The sequence below is a fragment of the Saccopteryx bilineata genome, chromosome X (assembly GCF_036850765.1).
Source record: "Saccopteryx bilineata isolate mSacBil1 chromosome X, mSacBil1_pri_phased_curated, whole genome shotgun sequence".
Classification (NCBI taxonomy): domain Eukaryota; kingdom Metazoa; phylum Chordata; class Mammalia; order Chiroptera; family Emballonuridae; genus Saccopteryx; species Saccopteryx bilineata.
In genome coordinates, this window is record NC_089502.1 from 22458846 (window position 1) to 22481928 (window position 23083).

At 36.8% G+C, this 23083-nt stretch overlaps 1 protein-coding gene across 1 annotated transcript in view; it reads left to right on the forward strand.

Annotated features, from left to right (window-relative positions):
* The first annotated feature begins 472 nt into the window (after window positions 1–472).
* Window positions 473–23083, forward strand: part of TENM1 (teneurin transmembrane protein 1) — a 1131584-nt gene continuing 1108973 nt past the window's right edge. Inside the window, exon 1 of the mRNA XM_066248720.1 lies at window positions 473–506. The gene's annotated coding sequence lies outside the window, so the exon portion shown is untranslated. The remainder of the gene's footprint in view (window positions 507–23083) is intronic.

Below are 23083 nucleotides of genomic sequence, written 5' to 3' on the forward strand. Positions count from 1 at the left end.
AAAGTTTTTTATAAACTATAGAGGACTATCTTAATATAAGGGATCATAATTACTATAAATTGTTTACGTTGGTAAAACCTTCCTGAAACTGTGAACCCTTCATCTCAAAATGAGTGGGATATTGAGCAAAAATTGAATAATGTTAAGCTGGGAGAGTCTTTGTGGGTAAGATTTCCACAGTCCTCTAGGTATGCTCATCTATAATTAGGAAATTACCTATTAGCAGCATGGTTAATATAATAATTTGTAGTTTCAAACAGACTTTTTAAGAAGCTGACTCTTTTATTCCTTGTGAATTATATGAAATGAAGTCTTATATTCACAACCGCCAGGCCTAATCCTATACCCTCATCCCACACATGCTTTCCCTCATATAATGACTGTTTTGAACTTCCGTATACATATGTCTGAAGGATAATTTGGCATAATTTGTTTACAGGAATTACAACGGTGACCTTTATTCAGCTGTCTCCATTTTGATTCCCATAACTTCTGGATCTATCAAGGTATGTGCATTCTACACTGAAATTGACTTTGGGAATTGAACACATAGCTATCCAATGAGAACAGAATGAAATGTCCCACTAATATGTTTTGTTATGTTTATTGAGTGCCATGTAAATGAAATTGTATTGCTTTACACTTTAAAACAGCTACTTGGCCATTGTTTAGATGAGCTTGCTTCTGTACTCTATAACTGTTAGTCTTTGAAAAACCAAATTTGGAGTCTGTGCTATGTATTTGCATGAATCTGTGACCTTTTCTATATATAGCTACTCATTGACTAATAGGAATATCTTCAAGGTACAAGGGAATAACAGTAGACAGTGAGGTTGTTTGTAGAACCATTTAGTAGTTCTCATTGACTGCAAAATAAACATAGCATTTCTCCTTATCAATAGCAAAAATATTTCCATTCAGATAATTTTATTGACAAAGCAAATATTTGTCTCCTAAAATGAATATTTTAATTTTTTAGGAAAGTCTGAAGTAAAATATCTGTGTTGTCATGGTATTGCATTCATTTAGCTATCCATATGCTTAATAAATATTTATTGAGCAACTACTAAGTGCCTTTTCTTTTGGTAAATGTCCCAGTGTAGATAAAATTAACCTGGAATATTGAGAAAAGAATTGCTTTTATATTCAGCCCTCTGTTATACAGAATAGGTGAGAAAATGTGGCAAGATGGAGGGAGAGTTTTTGATCACAGTTGACCCTTGAACATCATGGGAAGGTACAGCTGCCATACCCTCACCCTGCACACAGTCAAAAATCTGCATATAAATCACAAATATACCAACATAGGACTTAAGCTATAATTGGTAGTGGCCCTGAGAAGACTAGTTTTGTAAGTATACTATTTCTTTTTCTTTCAAGTTTACATTTCTTTGAACATGAGCCAAAACTAATTGAAGTTGATTATTGAAAAATTGTCCATTTTAATGGTCTGTGTTATCTCTAGGACACTGTTGGCCATAGCTGTATGGCCCAAAAGGCAAAAATTATGATACTTAGAATATTTTTTCCTATTATCTGGTTTCCATTACAGTATTTTTTCAATTTGAACTTTGCAGAGTGTAATACAATTTATTGAGAGTATCTATAAGTAACTGAAATTTCACAAAACCTTAAATTAACCTTTAAATATTCTGCATATAAAAGTTTACTCCTCCCAACTTAACTACAGTCACTACAGTCCACCTTCGCATCTGCAAACTCAGCTGACCGCGAGGGAAAACAGTGTTTCCTCTCGGGGTTGAGACTACAGCTTTGGAAACTGCTGTTTAGATTGTAAAAATAGTTTTCCCATTTGACTTTAGTTAAATATGCCCATGCCAATCTTAAGTGGGAATAAGAAGGACTGACCCGATTTATTGGGAAAAAAAATTCCATGGAAAGTGGGCCCATGCATTTCAAACCTTCTTTCTGCAAGGGTCAACATGATTGAAATCTTAAGTCACCTGCAGGACTTACCTCATTGGTCTTCATTCTTATTAAAAATATAGGTCAATGTGAAGTAAGTATGGAATAGAAAACATTAACCCTTCCCCACTGATACCTTTATCTGGCAGTACTATACATCATTATTTCAAGTAAGAATTATCATCCAAATTTACAAAAATGTCAAAAGAATGATCTGAATTATTGGTGTCTTTGGAATTAATTGATATTTTCTACATGTATGTAAAACAATGAAATTACAAAAAAAAGAAATTCTTAAAAATCTTGGAATTTGCATTGCCCTTAAAAAATGCAGTCTAAGAACAAATGCATTAGGAATTATTATTTTTAATTGGGTTCTAGTTAATTGAGATTAGTTCATAATGGGAATTTAAATTGGATTTGTCAGTTTTAAATTTGCCATTATCTTAACTTTTAAAGGAATACTATTGCCAAAAATTTTAAATCACTATAGGAAAAAAGTAAGATCAGAAAATAAAATGACAGTTAAAAAAAGAAACTTACTAAGGAATAAAGTTGAGATTTTTACATATTTTATTATTTGTGAAAACAAGTTTCTTAATTTGGGAATTGTGAGTCTTCCTGCTATATAGTACTGACTTGAAAGGTGTGTGTGTGTGTGTGTGTGTGTGTGTGTGTGTGTGTATTTGTACTTTTCTGAAGTTGGAAACGGGGAGAGACAGTCAGACAGACTCCCGCATGCGCCCGACCGGGATCCACCCGGCATGCCCACCAGGGGGCAATGCTCTGCCCCTCCGGGGCGTCACTCTGTTGCTACCAGAGCCACTCTAGTGCCTGGGGCAGAGGCCAAGGAGCCATCCCCAGCGCCGAGGTCATCTTTGCTCCAGTGGAGCCTCAGCTGCAGGAGGGGAAGAGAGAGACAGAGAGGAAGGAGAGGGGGAGGGGTGGAGAAGCAGATGAGCACTTCTTCTGTGTGCCCTGGCCGGGAATCGAACCCGGGACTTCTGCACACCAGGCCGACGCTCTACCACTGAGCCAACCGGCCAGGGCTGAAAGGTATATATTTTTTATACTATGAAGGTTAAGTGTATGTAAAAATATTGTTTTCCTAACATAATGTGAATGACTAGATCAGAGTGGAAAATAAATGCCTAAGAGACAAAAAGAATGCACACTTCTGAAAATGTTTGGCTCCAAATATTTAAAAGGTTTAGAGATAATATGGTATTTCATGGTTAGAGAGATAACATGGTATAGTAGAATAGTCCTTGACCTGGCTGCATAGCTGAGTCAGTTAGGGCATCATCTTAAAATACCAAAGTTGTTCATTCAATGCCCTGTCAGAACATATATTGGAAGCAACCAATACTTCTCTCTCTCTGTGTCTCTCTCTTTCTAAAAGCAATCAGTAAAAAATAAAAAGAGGAAATTAAATTAAAATGAAAGAAAGAAAGCAAAATCCTTGCCTGTCAATCAATTAACTTGGGCTATACTCCCAGTCATGCATGAGAGATATGGTCCTCCTCAGGTAAATTCTCCACTTTGAGTCTTGGGTTAATTATTATATAGCAGGGGTCCCCAAATTTTTTACACAAGGGGCCAGTTCTTCACTGTTTCTCAGACTGTTGGAGGGCCAGACTATAAAAAAAAAAAAAACAACTATGAAAAAATCCCTATGCACACTGCACATATCTTATTTTAAAGTAAAAAAACAAAATGAGAACAAATACATTATTTAAAATAAAGAACAATTAAATTTAAATCAACAAACTGACCAGTATTTCAATGGGAACTATGCTCCTCTCACTGACCACCAATGAAAGAGTGCCCCTTCCGGAAGTGTAGTGGGGGCCGGATAATTGGCTTCAGGGGGCCACATGCAGCCCGCGGGGCCGTAGTTTTGGGACCCCTGTTTTATAGTATAAACGTTGGGATGGGTAGCTACAGCTTTTTTCCTGCTCAAGCACTCTATATATTTTAGAAAATTAAGGATTCTTCTCAGGTATGCAAAGTGGAATCAAGATTGGCCATTAAGTCGTAATACACACTGGTTGTTAAAAAGATCACTGCTTGTTTAAGTAGCTTAGTGCTTTGTTAATGGGGAATTTATTTATTATCTTAAAGCAATTGTGTATTCTAAGACCACTACCACCACCACTACCACCATCCTTATTCCCTTGCACACCAGTATTGACATTATACTAAATAGATGTAAATAGAAGTTTAGTAGTCTCATTTTCCTCCTTGATAAAAATGTTTAACTTTGGGATGCTGCCATGCTGCTTCTCTCTCAGTCTCTTGAAGTTCAGGAAAACTGTATATTTTCTTCATTTTGCAAGGTGGTCATTCAAGGTCAAGCATCTCTTCATAACTTGGAACCAGCCAAGTGCATAACCCGATGACTTCAGATTACAGTGCTTTCAATCTGGCACCCTTCCTGAGCATCATGTTTATATTAAAGTATTTAAAATATATTGCCCTTCATCTACATATCACAGCAATAACAACCTGGGCACAGGACAGTGCCTGGGAGCAAAAAACCACTTGGAGTTAATGAACTGAGGAGAAGCTGAAGGACCATTGACTCTTCCTAGTCAGTTTCATCCTATAAAAGGCCTATTTCTGAGATGCCAAGCTTTCAGTAATTTTTCTGTCTCACATCAGATTAAGTAGTACCCATAAATAATAGCATTTAATACCTAATAATTAGATGTGGTGATACAAGAAAACACCAACAATTCTACAACTATAGAAAGATGGCTATTCTGATCAAACCAAAAAAGAAAAAAAAAAAGAAAAAAAAAAGAAAGAACTGATAAACGAAGTTCATAAATCACAATATTTTAAAAGTGACTTTCCCTTTATTGATTGCAAATGAAGGTAAGTAAGAAGTTATATGGTAGGGGACCAGCTCCTGTTCTTTTGCTCCTTATTCCACTGACAAATTATCCATTTTAGAAATCATTAAAAATGGCTCTGACATCTATTTTAAATGGGTTTTTAAAATACTATATATTCAGCTCCTCCCCGCCATTTTTAGCACTTGACTCAGTTTCAAGATATGTACAACTCTGCAAATGCTCTTTTCCAGAAGAAGAATTTTTAATTACTTTATCATTGTGACAAATATTAATAAGTCTCTACACTGTGCCCGGCATTGAGTTAATAAGTGATCGGGAAACAAAAATCAATAAGGGACCTTGTCCCTAATACCAAGCACATGGTAGAGAGGTCAGGACTGATCTGTAAACAGAGAAATAAAATAATCAAGTTGGGTGTGTAATGTATATAAATTTATTTGCTCATGATATTCCTATTTTTTTAAGTTAATAAAGATTCATATATGAGAACCTCCTGTGTAGGGTAATGAGATATATAATCTCAAATAGTCTCCACTCAAACAATAGGCAGGAATTACTGTTCATGGTAAGCAGAACGACCCCCCACTCCCACAAAGATTTCCATGTCCTAATCCCTGGAATCTGTGAATATGTTGCATCAGATAGCAAAGGGAAATTATGATTGCAGATGAAATTAAGGCTGCTATTCAGCTGACCCTAAAATGCAGAGATTATCCTAGTTAACTGGATGAGTGCAATATAATCAATCTCAAGGATCCTAAAAAGAGGAATAGGGAAGCAGAAAGAGAGATCCAGAAAGGAGGCAGCATAAGAACCTGGTGCAGCATTGCTGGTTTTGAAGCTGGTGGTCATGAGTCAAGGAATGGGGCTAGTCTCTAGAAGTTGGAAAGGATCAGGAAAAGGATTATCTCCTAGAGCAGTGGTCCCCAACCATTTTTGGGCCACGGACCGGTTTAATGTCAGAAAATATTTTCATGGACCGGCCTTTAGGGTGGGATGAATAAATGCACAAAATAAAACTAAGCGACCAGCATAAAAACTGTGGTCTTTTTAAATATAATTGTAGAATTTACAAGACAAACGTCAAGAGTGAGTCTTAGATGGATGTAACAGAGGGAATCTGATCATTTTAAAAAAATAAAACATCGTTCAGACTTAAATATAAATAAAATGGAAATAATGTAAGTTATTTATTCTTTCTCTGAGGACCGGTACCAAATGGCCCACGGACTGGTACCGGTCCGTGGCCCAGGGGTTGGGGACCACTGCCCTAGAGCATCTGGAAAGAAGTATAGATTTGCCGACACCTTGATTTTAGCCCATCAAGACCCATGTCAGACTTCAAGCTTCCAGAACTGTAAGATAAATCTGTGTTGTTTTATGCCACCAAGTCTGTGGTACTTAATTACAGTAGCAATAGGGAGGTAGTACACTGATGTTTACCCAGCACAGAAAACTTGGAGAGGAGTCTATTTCAGCAGCCATAATTACTGAAAGGCATGGTTCCTGCTGACCTTGGTGCACAGGGTATTTGTATAGTGACCATTTTTCTCGGATATCTGTATCAGGTCCCTCCATTAGAAGCATAGTCCTGAAATACCTGACAATACTCTGTTGTTCCCACCCCCAGTCTCAGGGAGAATGTATCCTCTTTCTTTCCCCTCCTATCGACTACTTGTACTCCTTCCTCTCATCCCCTTGTCCCCTCATCCCTTTGCCTTCATTTTCTAGAATGCAAGATTTGTGGATAAGTGAAAAGTGAAAAATTCTCCTTTCATGGGGTACCTGCGGCAGTGAGAAAGATATAAGCACTACTGTCCTAATAAATTATCTTGGCATAGTTTTATGACAGACATAAAGTTGGGAATTGAGTGTAGTATGAAACAGTAATCACAGGCTAGTATCCTTCTGCTCAGGATCAGTCCTCATATTTGTTTTGTTTGCAACACAAGAGTCTTTTTCCCCTCCTCTACCTCTTCCTTTGTTTAAACGCTTATAGCTTGAGTCTACCTTTTCAGTTGTATAGTGTCTGCCAACCGCTGTGGTCTTATTCCTCACTCACCTGACTTGTGCATTATGAACCTAGTCCCATGCTGTAAAGGTGATATGCTTTGAGATTTAAGTAGGTGACATGATCCATCTCTGTCACATCTTGGCTGTACAGTTTAGGCATTTAAGTTATGTATAATCTTTCTAAACTTCAGTCTTCTCACCTCTAAAATGGGGATAATAACCATACCTTATACCTCATAGATATATGTAAATTTTGGAATGGCATGCACATGACATATAAAACACTTTGCACAATGCCTGGTATATAACATAGTACATGTTTAATATATGTTAATTACCACCCCCACCACTATTATTGCCACTGTTAGAGCACAAAGTGGGGTTAATCAATTCCATCTAATAAAGGCATGAGAAGCAGACATCTGAAAAATTTTCATGGAGAATATATGCTAGAGCTATTCTGTAAGTATGGATTAGTGGGGGTTGGGAATAGCAACTTGGTATATCTGATAAAAAAAATACATGGCAAGGATAGGCAGGGATTCTAAGAAAATGAAGCAAAATGTCACAGAAACATCAAAGGAGGGAAGGATTTTTTTTGTTAGTTTATTTTATTCTTTAGACTACACTTATAAGTGAGATCATGTGGTATTTGTCTTTCTATGATTCGCTTATTTCACTTATCATAATGCTCTCCAGGTCCATCCATGCTGTCATGAAAGATAAGATTTCCTTTTTTAAGGCCGAGTAGTATTCCATTGTGTAAATGCACCACAGCTTTTTTATCCACTCATCCACTGATGGACACAGGCTGATTCCAAATCTTGGCTATTGTACATCATGCAGTGAACAAAAGGGTGCATATATTCTTTCAAATTAGTATTTCAGGGTTCTTCAAATATAATTCCAGAAGTAGAATCACTGGGTCATAAGACAGTTTCATTTTTAATTGTTCCAGGACCCTCCATACTGTCTTCCACAATGGCTGCACCAACCTCCTTTCCCACCAACAAGGCACAAGGGTTCCCTTCTCTCTGTATCTTCGCCAACACTTGTTTGTTAATTTATTGATGAGCACCATTCTGAAGGTGTGAAGTAATATCTCATTGTATTTTTAAATTTGTGTTTCCTTGATGATTAGTGATGTTGAGCAACTTTTCATATGTTTATTGGCTAACTGTGTGTCCTCTTTGGAGCAGTGTCTATTCAGGTCTTGTATTCATTTTTTAATTGCTTTTGTTTGTCTTTTTGTTGTTGACTTTTATAAGTTCTTTAAAATTTTGGATATTAATTCTTTATCAGATATATTAAAGAGAAAGCCTTACACTTTAGTCTTTGTTTATTTTTAATTTCAGAAATAGTTATCAACTTATTTCAGTTCGGTCATCATCTTCTCTTTATATAAAACTGGAATAGTCAAGATACAGGTCCAGATGTGGTTAGATTGAGCTTTCATCTGCTGATTTCTTGTATATTTGCAGGAAATCCTATAAGGATTTCTGAGTGTTAAATTTGCTCATAGCTGACAATCATCTTTTTATAGTACAGATCAGTGAATCCAAAACATGTTCATTTTTAAATTCCCCTTGAAAACTCCTGTGACATAGCTTTCTCTAACATTACAGCTTCACCAAAAAGTAAAACTAAAGTATGGCAGACTATCCATACTGTTAAGGAGAGAAGAGTAATAGAGTATCAAGTAAGATGCCCTTTTTTCTTCTTTTCTTTTCTTTTTCCTTTTTCCTCTCTTTCTTTTTTTTTGTGTATGTGTATGTGACCTATTTCATTAGTGGTTAGATTTTTCCCCAATGCTACAAGCTTTCTAAGTTTGATAGCAGGCAAAGAAAAGATCTTACAATAGGATGAAGTACCTATATGTAATGCTAAGACTAGCAATAAAACAGCACCTGTTAGACTTTAAGGAACAGTAGAAGTGTGTACTAAGCAAGAATAATTAAACCAATAGACTTGATTTTATTGCAAGACAGAACTTATATATGTAAGTTGATCTTTTCTGGTATATGGTGTATCTTTAGAGAGATAAAGTGAGAGAGGAAGAGATAGATATTCTCAGTTCACTTACTTATCAGTTTATAATCCATGCTTCTGTATAGTCATCTTAATGTGAGGACAGAAATATGTTAAGATAGCCAGTTTTAGCCATTCACTGCCATAAACTTCCTTGAAAAGACATTGTTTTCTGTTATCATTCTCCTTTGGATTATACTAATCTTAGTGACTGATTATTTACTTGTATTTTGTGAATAGACCAACCATTCATACATTTCCATCTGTAAGGCACATGAGAAACCTTAACTTTTAGATTCCATTCATTTTCTTGTAGCATTTAGCTCTTATTTTTAAAAGAAAATAGAAGCATTACTCCATTCTAGAAGAAGCGTGCCCTCATGCGTGCACACATACACACACACACACACACACACACACACAAGATAAAACAATCACAAAACTCAAAATAAAACCATAGGCTTTTCTAAGTATTTGGGGATAAGCCATGATCTAATATTCATTCATGTTTGCCAATAAGAAGTCCAACATCGAATGTTGAGGAAGTGGTATCAGAATTAGTAGAAATAGCTGTTGTGGTTTTCAGGATATCTTTCTGAGCAGAAGATCTTTATGAGTGTTATTTCTGCCCCATGATATTGCTAGCCTGACAGCTGACTTCACCAAAGTGTCTTTTGGGTGAGGCAGAGTCAGCTCTCCATCTCACCTTAATAAATTTGAAATTACTCTTTCCTCAGCTTAATATACTTCCAGAGCATATAAGAATCATAATATAGTCTTTAAAAAAAGGTAAATAAAAGTAAAAAGAAAAAAATCTAATGACAAAGATTCTGAAATAAATACTGAGGGGCAATGTAATCTAAAGTAGTCAGGGTTTTTTTTCTATATGATAGATGTTGAATTAATGACCTTCAGATATTCTCCTGCTTTCATTAGATATTTGACAAATGTCAGATGACACTATTCAACTTATATGATTTTAAATGGCTGTTCTCTGAAAACATATCACCTACTTAATTTGTCTCAGAATCATCTGTACTACTGCCTACAGACTTTAAAAGATATACTTTAAGTGAAATTGACTATCACTCTGTACAGTGGATAACTGATTAAGTTATCTTATTTGCATAATTCTTACCTCGTTAAATAGGATGGATATGTGTAATTCATAGTGTATGATGTAAACTTTCAATAAAAAATTAATATGCCTAACCAGGTAGTGGCACAGTGGAAGGAGCATCAGACTGGGATGCATGGGCCCAGGTTTGAAACCCCAAGGTTGCCACCTTGAACATGAGCTCACCAGCTTGAACCCAAAGGTTGCTGGCTTGAAGCCCAAGGTCACTGACTTGAGTCCAAGGCCATTGGCTTGAGCAAAGAGTCAGTTGTTCCACTGTAGCCCCTGGTCAAGGCACATATGAGAAAGCAATCAGTAAACAACTAAGGTGCCAGAACAAAAAATTGATGCTTCTCATTTCTCTCCCTTCCTGTCTGTCTGTCCTTCCCTCTCTCTGTTTCTCTTACTAAAAAAATTTAATATGAATAATATAAGTTGTCAATGCTTTCTTAATTTTACTTAATTTTACCCACTGCTTTGTTCAACAGTGCCCTGGTTGATGATTGAATATTTTATAGACTGTGTATGAACACAAACTGAGAGATGCTGTCATGTGCATGTCCTCATCTCAGCTTCCATCTGTATGATGTGAGTGCTACCTATGAGTACTAATTTGCATCAAGCTTAAAGTTTTACTCATAAGAGAGCACACTGAAGTTACTGTGCATTTTATTGTTGACAACACTTTGAGGAGGTGGAGTAAGGAGCTCAAAGAAGAATGTTTGGTAATTCTAAGAAGGGCTGATTTTCAGTTAAGTACAATTTTGTAAGTCATTTTATCATTTGATAAACACACAGTTATTATTCTTTCAGACAGATGAAATATTCATTGGAAACAGAAGTGAGAAAATTACGGGTATTATTAAAGAATAGCAAGGGACGTGGAGTCCTTTCAAGAATATTCTGACCCCAGGAGAAAGAAATCAGAATTGCCAAAGAGAGGGACCACCAAAGAGTGAAAACTTTTAAAAGGGTTATTTCCATAAAGTCTGAGGGAATCTTGGCCTCCATTAAGATTTTTGTCCCCGAGAGCCTAAACTATAAGTATAGTATCTGCTTTGTCTGAAGAATAAAAAAGATCTTTGTTTAATCATTATCTTGGGAGATGAACATCCTGCTACATTTGAATAAAAATGCCTATTTCATTACTGATGGGAACACAGAGTTCGGTGTACAAAATGATTTACAGTAGAGCTTACTGACAGGGTTACCTTATAAATGAATGAGCTATTTAAACAATACTAGTTGTTAATGTGTTTAGTATCAAATAAAGTATGTGTCATACTCACAAATTCTAAGAAATTTACCAAATGAATGATGTCTATTAAAAAATAGTTTTATCATACCTTTAGGTAAAACAGAAAGTGATAATGTAGATAATAAAATTCTAATGCATTATCAGTACCATCAGTTTTATTTTTTTCTTTAGTGAAATCTCTTAAAATGTTGGGACAAAGCTATGACATGCTGAGCTGTAGAGGAATCATTTGCTCTAGGCTACTGCTTTCAAATATTTGAGTGTCTACACAAAAGTTAAGGGGGTCATGTTATACAGTAAGTCCTCACTTAATGTCTTCAATCGTTTCTTGGAAACTGTGACTTTAAGCAAAACAACATAACAAAAACAGTTTTACCATAGGCTAATTGATATAAACAAGAGTTAAGTTCTTGCCCTGGCTGGGTAGCTCAGTTGGTTAAAGCATCATCCCAATATGCCAAGGTTGTGGGTTTGATCCCCAGTCATGGCACATACAGTAGTTAACCAGTGAATACGTGGATGAGTGTAGCAACAAATTAATATATCTCTCTCTGTCTTTCAAATCAAGAAATAAATAAAAATTTAAAATATTAAAAAGAGTTAAGTTCTCATGGCATATTTCCGGTTACAAAAAGATCACCAAATTTCTTTTTTTAATTAGTTAATTACTTTTTTATGTGAGAGGAGGGGAGATAGTGAGGTAGGCTTCCACATGTGCCTCGACTGGGATCCACCCAGTAACCTCATCATGGGCTGATGCTTGATTACCAAGCTATTTTTAGTGACTGAAGTTGATGTGCACCAATGGAGCTATCCACAGCACCCAGAGCCAGCTCAAACCAATCAAGCCACTGGCTGCAGGAGGAGAAGAGGGAGAGAAGGGGAAGAGGAAGGGGGGGGAAGAAGCAGATAGTCACTTCTCCTCTGTGCCCTGACTGGGAATCTAACCCAGGGTTTCTATATGCTGGAATGGCACTCTATCTACTGGGCCATTAGCCAGGGCCACAAAATTTCTAAATAAAAACCCCAAACATGTTTAATATTAAACATGGAAATAAATATGAGCTATTCATACATTTAAGAAAAGGTAAATAAAAACAAGTAAGGGGATTCTTTTCCAGCCCACTTATTACAGTTCAGGGTCTCAAAAGCCTGTCCCAGCAGCTCAGGGTAAGAGGCAGGATCCACCCTGGCCAGGACACCCTCCCATCTCCAGTACACACTCACACACCCTCATACTTACTGGGACTTAGACAATGTAGACATGCTGGTTTAACTCACATGCATGTCTTTGGGATGTGGGAGAAAACTGGAGTCCCTGGAGAAAACACACACAGATGTGGGAAGAACATGCAAACTCCACAGAGACAACAGTCCCAACCAGAAGTTGACTTTTTTTTTTTCTCATCAGCATTATAAGGACATGGCCTTATTTGAGGAGCTGGTATGCAGAATTCTGTATTGGCAAACATATATAACATTTGTGTGCCAGGCACTGTTCTAAGGACTTTACAGATATGAATTGGGCATGTTTGTTATGGTACTATTTTTTCTTCTTACTCTTTCTCTTTCCTCTTATTTTTCCTCTGTAAGGTGTGGGCAAAAGTACATTTACAGTTGTTTGTATGGAAGAAGACACGCAGATATGATTATTATAATAGTTTTATTAAGTCTAGAGAATGTCACAGTGTCACAGTAAACCTACTTTTGCCCACACATGTACACTTTTTCTGTTGCCCTTTTCCACTTTTCCATTCTCAGTTTTGCCATTAGCCTTCCTTAATGCTGTTGTAGGCTTATTGGTATCTTCCAGCATAATGAGGTTACTGAACTCTAGTGTAAGCCTTTTTTTTTCTGATTGATTCTAAGAATGTCATAGAGTTTAAGTCAGGTTTTTTTATAGAAATCAAAATAGATTATCATTTTACTTTCATCTCTGTTACTTGTCATTTTATCATGGAAGAAAATAAAATTGGCCCAGAATATTTGATATCTACATAACAGTGATGGTTACTTCCAGTATCTTAAGATCATTTCCTTATTGATAATACTTTTGAGTAAGACTAGAATTGGAAAGTGGGCTACATATAAGCCATTCTATAAATAATAAGTTTTTTTAATTATTTTTTTTTATTTTAGAGGAGACAGAGACAGAGAGAGAGAGAGAGAGAGAGAGAGAGAGAGAGAGAGAGAGAGAGAAGGGGGAGGAGCAGGAAGCATCGACTCCCATATGTGCCTTGACCAGGCAAGCCCAGGGTTTTGAACCGGCAACCTCAGCATTTCCAGGTTGACGCTTTATCCACTGCGCCACTACAGGTCAGGCTAATAAGTTTTCATTTGAAATTTCCAGTTTGCCCAACCACAGGAGAATCTACTCCTTTTTTCTCATTCTTGACATTCAACAAAAGAGAATGAATATGCTTTCTTCACTTGGCATTTTCTCATTCTTGAGTTTGTGTTTTTTGTTTTACAAACTTAGTAGGGCTTTATAAAGGACTTGTTATCTTGTTCTTTCACTTTTCTATCAAGATGGAGATAATCTTATGTTCCTGATATACTAGTATTTTAAATAATAGTGAAAATTCAGTATTTAACCTACTTTAAGAAGGTTATTTAGGATTTTCTGTGTTTTTTACTGACAAGTGCATGTGTGTGGGATATAGCAAGTTATGAACAATTATTGTGTAAGGCAAGGACTGCTCTATTCTTTTTATACCAGTTATGCCATTTAATTCCTACAATAACCTTCTGATATCTGTACTAGAATTATCCTGTCCAATTGTATTTATTATTTATTTTTAAACTTATTTTTGATGTTAGAGAGAGAGGAATAGTGAGAGACAGCAACATCGACCTGTTCCTATATGTGACCTGACCGGGGATTGAATCACAACCTTTGCATGTTGGGACAATGCTCTGACCAGCCAAGCTATCCAGCCAGGGCTATCCTGTCTAATTTAAAGTTTTGAAAACTGAGGCCAAGAGAGGTTAAGTAATTTGTCTAAGGTTAATAGTAAGTGGTATAGCCAGTATTAAAACGGGTTCATCTACTATTTTCCCATATCTAGATTTGTTACTAAATCCATTATCAGGAGAGTTATATCTTTGTTTGTTTGTTAATCTGACTTATTTTTCTTGTTTGGGTGACCAAATTTAGGAATATCTAAGTTAAGGCATCTGAATCTGGATCATTGGGTATGTCAGATTAAGCACAGAAAGTGCTCTTAATGTGATGCCTCTAAAGTATGATTCAGTAGGTGTATTCTGAAATATAGTCTTAAAATGTTCACAGTAGCCAAAATAGAGAGATAGATAAACAGACAGATACATACATAGTTACATAGGACAGATAGATAAAGGTAAATGAATCAGAGAAACCTGATGTTATGTTATCTCCTAATTCTTTGCCTAACCCATATCATTATTCTGAGAAGAATTTGTCTTCTCTTTGATGTCAATATTGTTTGTTTCCAATGAAGCTTCCTTGAGTAAAGAAAACAAAAGTTTCTTCTGGGATTATTTTCTGTTTCCTATACTCAAACTGGGGATATACTCAAAATTTATTATTTGTTTGTCTTCCTCTATCCTTTTTTTTTCTTGGGGATTTCATCTACTTTTATGATTCTATTTTCAATTTCTTATATATCGATTTTTTTTATTTTTTTAAGTGAGAGGAGGGGAGATAGAGGGACAGACTCCCACGTATGCCTCAACCAGGACCCAACAACAACTCCCATCTGGAGTCAATGCTTTAATAAACTGAGCTACCCCCAGCTCTGGGGGCCCATGCTTAGGTCCACCGAGCTATCCTCAGGGCCTAGGGCTGATGCTCCAACCCATGGAGCCTCTGGCTGCAAGATGTGAAGAGAGATAGAAGGTGGAGAGGGAAGGGAAGAGAAGCAGATGGTCACTTCTCATATGTGTCCAGAATGAGGATCAATCCTGGGTTGTCTGCATGCTGGGCTGATGCTCTATCCACTGATGCAACTGGCCAGGGCCTATAAAGGATTTTTAAAAACCTGTTAGTTACACAATGTCATTTGTGCTGATATCTGAAACTTGAATATTCTGCTGATATCTGAAACTTATTGTGTTTCTAAAGGTGAGCACAACCTCTTTCCCAGATTGCCTCATCTGTCCACCTTCTCAGTTTCTGTCAGTGTTACCATCACTTTTGAAGCTACTCAGGCTTGAAAACCTGTGACTTTGCACCCTTCTTGTATGTTGCTTTCCATATGTAATGTCATTATGTCTGTCTCATCAGTGTATCTAATGTCTTTCACTTTCCTCTCTTCTTTTTTGTACCACTGCCAGGAGCTTTCCTTTTAGCTTAGGCAGTTTAACACTTTGCTTGTTAACCCCCTCCTAAAGCTTAGTATATCTCTTTGCCCATAGCAGGCTGAATCATCTGTCAGATCCCTTGAATGCTCTAGAATTCTTTGAGATGTTTAGGTATTTTCAGCAGCCTTTGTTTTAGCACTCTTTGCATAATTAAATTCTTTCCATCCTTAAGGCCTATGAAACATTCCAAGCTGCACGACTAACACTATCATTTTTTTTTCATGTTTTATTTATTTATTTATTTATTTATTTTTTATTTTTTATAATTTTATTTTTTAATGGGGTGACATCAATAAATCAGGATACATATATTCAAAGATAACAAGTCCAGGTTATCTTGTCGTTCAATTATGTTGCATACCCACCACCCAAAGTCAGATTGTCCTCTGTCACCTTCTATCTTGTTTCCTTTCTGCCCCTCCCACCCCCTATTCCTCTCCCATTCCCCCTCCCCCCCGTAACCACCACACTCTTATCAATGTCTCTTAGTTTCACTATTATGTCCCACCTACGTATGGAATAATACAGTTCCTGTTTTTTTCTGATTTACTTATTTCGCTTCGTATCATGTTATCAAGATCCCACCATTTTGCTGTAAATGTTCCGATGTCATCATTTCTTATGGCTGAGTAGTATTCCATAGTGTATATGTGCCACATCTTCTTTATCCAGTCATCTATTGATGGGCTTTTTGGTTGTTTCCATGTCCTGGCCACTGTGAACAATGCTGCAATAAACATGGGGCTGCATGTGTCTTTACGTATCAATGTTTCTGAGTTTTGGGGATATATACCCAGTAGAGGGATTGCTGGGTCATAAGGTAGTTCTATTTTCAGTTTTTTGAGGAACCACCATACTTTCTTCCATAATGGTTGTACTACTTTACATTCCCACCAACAGTGTATGAGGGTTCCTTTTTCTCCACAGCCTCTCCAACATTTGCTATTACCTGACTTGCTAATAACAGCTAATCGAACAGGTGTGAGGTGGTATCTCATTGCCGTTTTGATTTGCATTTCTCTAATAGCTAAAGAAGATGAGCATCTTTTCATATATCTGTTGGCCATTTGTATTTCTTCCTGGGAGAAGTGTCTATTCATATCCTCTTCCCATTTTTTTATGGGATTGTTTGTTTGTTTGTTGTTGAGTTTTATGAGTTCTTTGTATATTTTGGATATTAGGCCCTTATCTGAGCTGTTGTTTGAAAATATCATTTCCCATTTAGTTGGCTGTCTGTTTATTTTGTTATCAGTTTCCCTTGCTGAGCAAAAACTTCTTAGTCTGATGTAGTCCCATTCATTAATTTTTGCCTTCACTTCTCTTGCCATTGGAGTCAAATTCATAAAATGCTCTTTAAAACCCAGGTCCATGAGTTGAGTACCTATGTCTTCTTCTATGTACTTAATTGTTTCAGGTCTTATGTTTAGATCTTTGATCCATTTTGAGTTAATTTTTGTACAGGGGGAGAGACTGTAGTCCAGTTTCATTCTTTTGCATGTGGCTTTCCAGTTTTCCCAGCACCATTTATTGAAGAGGCTTTCTTTTCTCCATTGTGTGTTGTTGGCCCCTTTATCAAAAATTATTTGACTATATATATGTGGTTTTATTTCTGGACTTTCTATTCTGTTCCATTGGTCTGAGTGTCTATTTTTCTGCCAATACCATGCTGTTTTGATTGTCGTGGCCCTATAATAGAGTTTGAAGTCAGGTATTGTTATGCCCCCAGCTTCATTCTTTTTCTTTAGGATTGCTTTGGCTATTCGGGGTTTTTTATACTTCCATATAAATCTGATGATTTTTTGCTCTATTTCTTTAAAAAATGTCATTGGAATTTTGATGGGAATTGCATTAAATTTGTATATTGCTTTGGGTAATATAGCCATCTTGATTATATTTATTCTTCCTAGCCAAGAACAAGGTATAATCTTCCCTCTCATTATATCTTTTTCGATTTCCCTTAACAATGGTTTATAGTTTTCATTATATAAGTCCTTTACATTCTTTGTTATGTTTATTCCTAAGTATTTTATTTTTTTTGTTGCAATCGTGAAGGGGATTATTCTTTTGAGTTCCTTCTCAGTTGTTTCATTGTTGGCATATAGAAAGGCTATTGACTTCTGTATGTTAATTTTGTATCCTGCGACCTTACTGTATTGGCTTATTGTTTCTAGTAGTCTTTTTGTGGATTCTTTGGGGTTTTCGATGTATAGGATCATATCATCTGCAAAAAGTGATACCTTTACTTCTTCTTTTCCGATATGGATGCCTTTTATTTCTTTGTCTTGTCTGATTGCTCTGGCTAGAACCTCTAGTACCACATTAAATAAGAGTGGAGAGTGGACAACCCTGTCTTGTTCCTGATTTAAGGGGGAAAGCCTTCAGTTTAGTGCCATTTAATATGATGTTAGCTGATGGTTTATCATATATGGCCTTTATCATGTTGAGATATTTTCCTTCTATACCCATTTTGTTGAGAGTCTTAAACATAAAATTGTGTTGTATTTTATCGAAAGCCTTTTCTGCGTCTATTGATAAGATCATGTGGTTTTTGTTCTTTGTTTTGTTGATATGGTGTATTACATTAACCGTTTTACGTATGTTGAACCATCCTTGAGATTCTGGGATGAATCCTACTTGATCATGATGTATTATTTTTTTAATATGTTGTTGTATTCGATTTGCTAGTATTTTGTTTAGTATTTTAGCATCTGTATTCATTAGAGATATTGGTCTGTAGTTTTCTTTTTTTGTGCCATCCTTGCCTGGTTTTGGTATGAGGGTTATGTTGGCCTCATAAAATGTGTTTGGAAGTATTGCTTCTTCTTCAATTTTTTGGAAGACTTTGAGTAGAATAGGAACCAAGTCTTCTTTGAATGTTTGATAAAATTCGCTGGTATAGCCGTCAGGGCCTGGACTTTTATTTTTGGGGAGGTTTTTAATGGTTTTTTCTATTTCTTCTCTACTGATAGGTCTGTTTAGGCTTTCTGCTTCTTCTTGACTCAGTCTAGGAAGGTTGTATTGTTCTAGGAATTTATCCATTTCTTCTAGGTTGTTGAATTTAGTGGCATAAAGTTTTTCATAGTATTCTACAATAATTCTTTGTATATCTACGGTGTCCGTGGTGATTTCTCCTCTTTCATTTTGGATTTTGTTTATATGAGTTCTTTCTCTTTTTTCCTTGGTAAGTCTTGCCAAGGGTTTGTCAATTTTGTTGATCTTTTCAAAGAACCAGCTCCTTGTTCTATTAATTTTTTCTATAGTTTTTCTGTTCTCTAATTCATTTATTTCTGCTCTGATTTTTATTATCTCCTTTCTTCGGCTGCTTTTGGGTTGTCTTTGTTCTTCTTTTTCTAGTTCCTTAAGGTGGGAAGTTAAGTGATTCACTTGGGCTCTCTCTTGTTTGTTCATATATGCCTGAAGCGATATGAACTTCCCTCTAATCACTGCTTTTGCTGCATCCCATAGATTCTGATATGTCGTATTGTCATTTTCATTAGTCTGTATATATCTTTTGATCTCTGCACTTATTTCTTCTTTGACCCATTCATTTTTTAAAAGTATGTTGTTTAGTGTCCACATTTTTGTGGGATTTTTTTCCTCTTTTTTGCAGTTGAATTCTAGTTTCAAGGCTTTATGATCAGAAAATATGCTTGGTACAACTACAATTTTTCTGAATTTGCTGATATTGTTTTTGTGGCCCAACATATGGTCAATTCTTGAGAATGATCCATGTACACTGGAGAAAAATGTATACTCAGTCACTTTGGGATGAAATGTCCTGTAGATGTCTATCATATCCAGGTGCTCTAGTGTTTTGTTTAAGGCCACTATGTCTTTGTTGATTCTCTGTTTGGATGACCAATCTAGAGCCGTCAGCGGTGTATTGAGGTCTCCAAGTATGATTGTATTTTTGTCAGTTTTTGTTTTAAGATCAATAAGTAGCTGTCTTATATATTTTGGTGCTCCTTGGTTTGGTGCATATATATTAAGAATTGTTATGTCTTCTTGATTCAGTGTCCCCTTAGCCATTATGAAATGGCCATTTTTGTCTCTAAGTACTTTTCCTGTCTTGTAGTCAGCATTATCCGATATGAGTATTGCTACACCTGCTTTTTTTTGGATGTTATTTGCTTGGAGTATTGTTTTCCAGCCTTTCACTTTGAATTTGTTTTTATCCTTGTTACTTAGATGAGTTTCCTGTAGGCAGCATACAGTTGGATTTTCTTTTTTAATCCATTCTGCTACTCTGTGCCTTTTTATTGGTGAGTTTAATCCATTTACATTTAGTGTAATTATTGATACTTGTGAGTTCCCTATTGCCATTTTATATCTTGCTTTCTGTTAGTTTTGTGTCTTGTTTGATCCTTCTCTTTCGTTTTTCTATCTTTTGTTTTTATTTGGTTGTATTCCATACATCTTTCCTCTGTTGCTATCTTTTTTATCTCATGTGCTTCTGTGGTGGTTTTTTCAATGGTGGTTACCTTTGAGCAATGAACAGGGTCCCTACCCTGTTCATTGTAGCGAACTATTTTGTGAGTACTTTTGCACTCCATCGTCCTTTGCTACTGTTAATCTCCGTCTTCTCCCCCTCTTTCTTTTTGTTGTTGTCACAGTTTAAATTTGGTTTTATTGTGTTCTTCTTGGAGCTTTTACTTGTGGCTCTGTTTTTTTTTTGTTCTTTGTATCTGATTGGAGAACCCCCTTTAGTAATTCCTGGAGTGGGGGTTTTCTGATGATAAATTCCCTCATCTTTTCTGTATCTGTGAATGTTTTTATTTCTCCTTCGTATTTGAAGGATAGCTTTGATGGGTATAGTATTCGTGGCTGAAAGTTCCTCTCTTTCAGGACTTTAAATATTGGGGTCCACTCTCTTCTAGCTTGTAGAGTTTCTGCTGAGAAATCTGATGATAATCTAATGGGCCTTCCTTTATATGTTGTATTCTTCTTTTCCCTGGCTGCCTTGAGAATTTTTTCTTTGCTGTTGGTTTGTGTCAATTTCATTATGATATGCCTTGGAGTAGGTTTGTTGGGGTTAAGAAAACTTGGAGTTCTGTTTGCTTCTTGAACTTGAGGCTTTAGTTCTTTCCACAGGCTTGGGAAGTTCTCATCAATTATTTGTTTAAGTATGTTCTCCATTCCATTTTCTCTCTCTTCTCCCTCTGATATACCTATTATTCTTATGTTATTCTTTTTGATGGAGTCAGATAATTCTTGTAGGGCTATCTCATTTTTTTTAATTTTTGAGTCTCTTTCTTCTTCTCTCTGTTGTGCCTCAAGTTGCTTGTCTTCTATTTCACTAATCCTCTCTTCTATCTGACCTGTTCTATTAGCTAAGCTTGTTACTTCGTTTTTCAGCTCGTGAATTGAGTTTTTCATCTCTGTTTGATTTGTTTTTATAGTTTCAATTTCCTTGGACATATATTCTTTGTGTTCATGGAGTTGTTTTCTGAGCTCCCTATATTGCCTTTCTGTGTATTCTTGTATATCTCGGAGGATTTTTAGGATTTCTATCTTGAATTCTCTGTCATTTAGCTCCAAGGTTTACAATATATTAAATTTTTTCTCCATAGATTTTTCCTCATCTAGCTGTGTTACCTCTCTTTCTTTTGTATCCATGATATTCGATTTTCTCTTCCTTAATGGCATCTGAGGGTGGTTTTGTTGATAGTATTAATGAGATTTAATAAAGAATAAAAAGTTAAAAAAAATAAAAAAAATAACAAATCGAAAAGAGTTGTTTTTTTAAAAAAAAATTAATAATGAAATAAAGAAAAATAAAATAAAATAAAAATTTTTTAAAAAAGGAAATTATTCCCCCCCTCTTTTTTTCCTCTCCTCTCCTCTCCCCTCTTTCTTGAGAAAATCTTGTGGTGGACTGTGAGTTATAACAAACAATGCCTGTGATGGAGGGCCTGAATTGGGGAAAAGTAATAAAGGGGCAAAAAAGAGAGAAAGAAAAAAAAAAAAAAAAAAAAAGGAAAAAAAAAAAAAAAGAGCGTATGGACCCACAAAAAGCAAATAAGGAAAAAATTTGGTCAAGAATAAAATGATTTGCTTTTAGGTGTTGGTTTTCTAAGAGTTATGATGAGAGGAATAAGAGGAAAATGGAAAAATGGGGGGACAAATTAAAAACTTACTATTGTATTTAGTGGAACAAGAACTAGATAATATGGAGAGCCAGGGATGGGAGCACTGCTAGTGCGTTAAAAAGGTGAAGTAAAAACCCCCCAAAATGCCACAAACATAGGTTTGAGTCCCAGATAAGATAATTTGTTTGTTATTGAGGTTTGAATGAGAGGAGATGTAAAGGAGAAAGGAAGAAACTAATATAGAGGGAGAAAAGAAAGAGAGAGAGAGAAAAAAAGAGGGAACCACTAAAAGAAGAAAAAAGAAAGGAGAGAGAGAGAGAGAGTTAAGGGTTTTGGAGTGCAACCCTCATAGAGAGAAAGGAAGAGAAGAGAAATGATAATGGGAGATGTAACACTTATGGGTAGTGTAGTTCAGGGAGAGGAGAGTGTAAGACCGGTAGAGAGTTAATCGGCCAAATTGGAGGAGGAAAAAAAAGTCTCAAGAATGAAGATAATAGAAACAAACGAACAAATATAATAAAATGGGATAGGTTATAAAGTCTGCAGATTATTCTTGATTTTGAGAGGTTATCTTCTTGCTTTTTCTTTTCTCTCCCTCTTCCTGGTCGGTGACTCTGTACCCCGGGTTCTGCCCCTTTGGCACGCTCAGGTAGAGGTTTGCAGTTGATAAGTCTCTATGGCAATGTCATGTATTGTGCTTTATTCTCGTTGGGAGTCGAGGCTCATTAGCATTTATAGGCTCCGACAGTGAGAGAGTCCGTGTTCCTGGAGCCTTTCTCCTAGTCTTTCCTTCCTCAATTAGTAGCCTGATAGTCCAGGTATGGGGTTGCTGCTGCCTCTGCCTGGATAGTAAGAGGCTCAAATTGCTGGCAACTCCCCACTCTATTTCCACTCAGCACAGGGCTCTGGGTAAGGCTCAGTCAGTCAGAGCTGCTAGCATAATCAGGCGGGCTTTCCGCCCACTCGAAGACCTCTGGCTCTGCCACTCTATCCGGTAACACAAGCGGGCGCCCACTTCCGGGGCGCTTGGAGGAAACTCTCACTCACTGTCTGCAACCAGGATATCCGGCCAGCAGTCTCACGCTCTGAGTGAAACCCCCAACCGCAGGGAAAAGTTGCAGCGTTGGAATTGAGTCTCGCTCCGTCCCCGTGTGCGGCTTTTGCAAGGCGCTGGGGCGGCCCGAGATTCCGCTTTGGCCCACACAAAGGCCCCTGACTCTGCCCCTCTGTGCGATAACATGGGCGCGCACTGCCGAGGCACTCGGAGGAATCGCTCACTCCTTATCTGCGCGCGCAAACCAGGATATGAGGCCGGCCGCGTTTCGCTCTGAGTGAAACAGCCTCCAGCACGGAAAATCTCCACCGTTGGGATTAGTTCTCACTCCCTCCCGTGCGTGGCTTTCCCAGGGCGCTGGGGCTGCCCAGAGACTCTGCTCTCAGCCCACAGAAA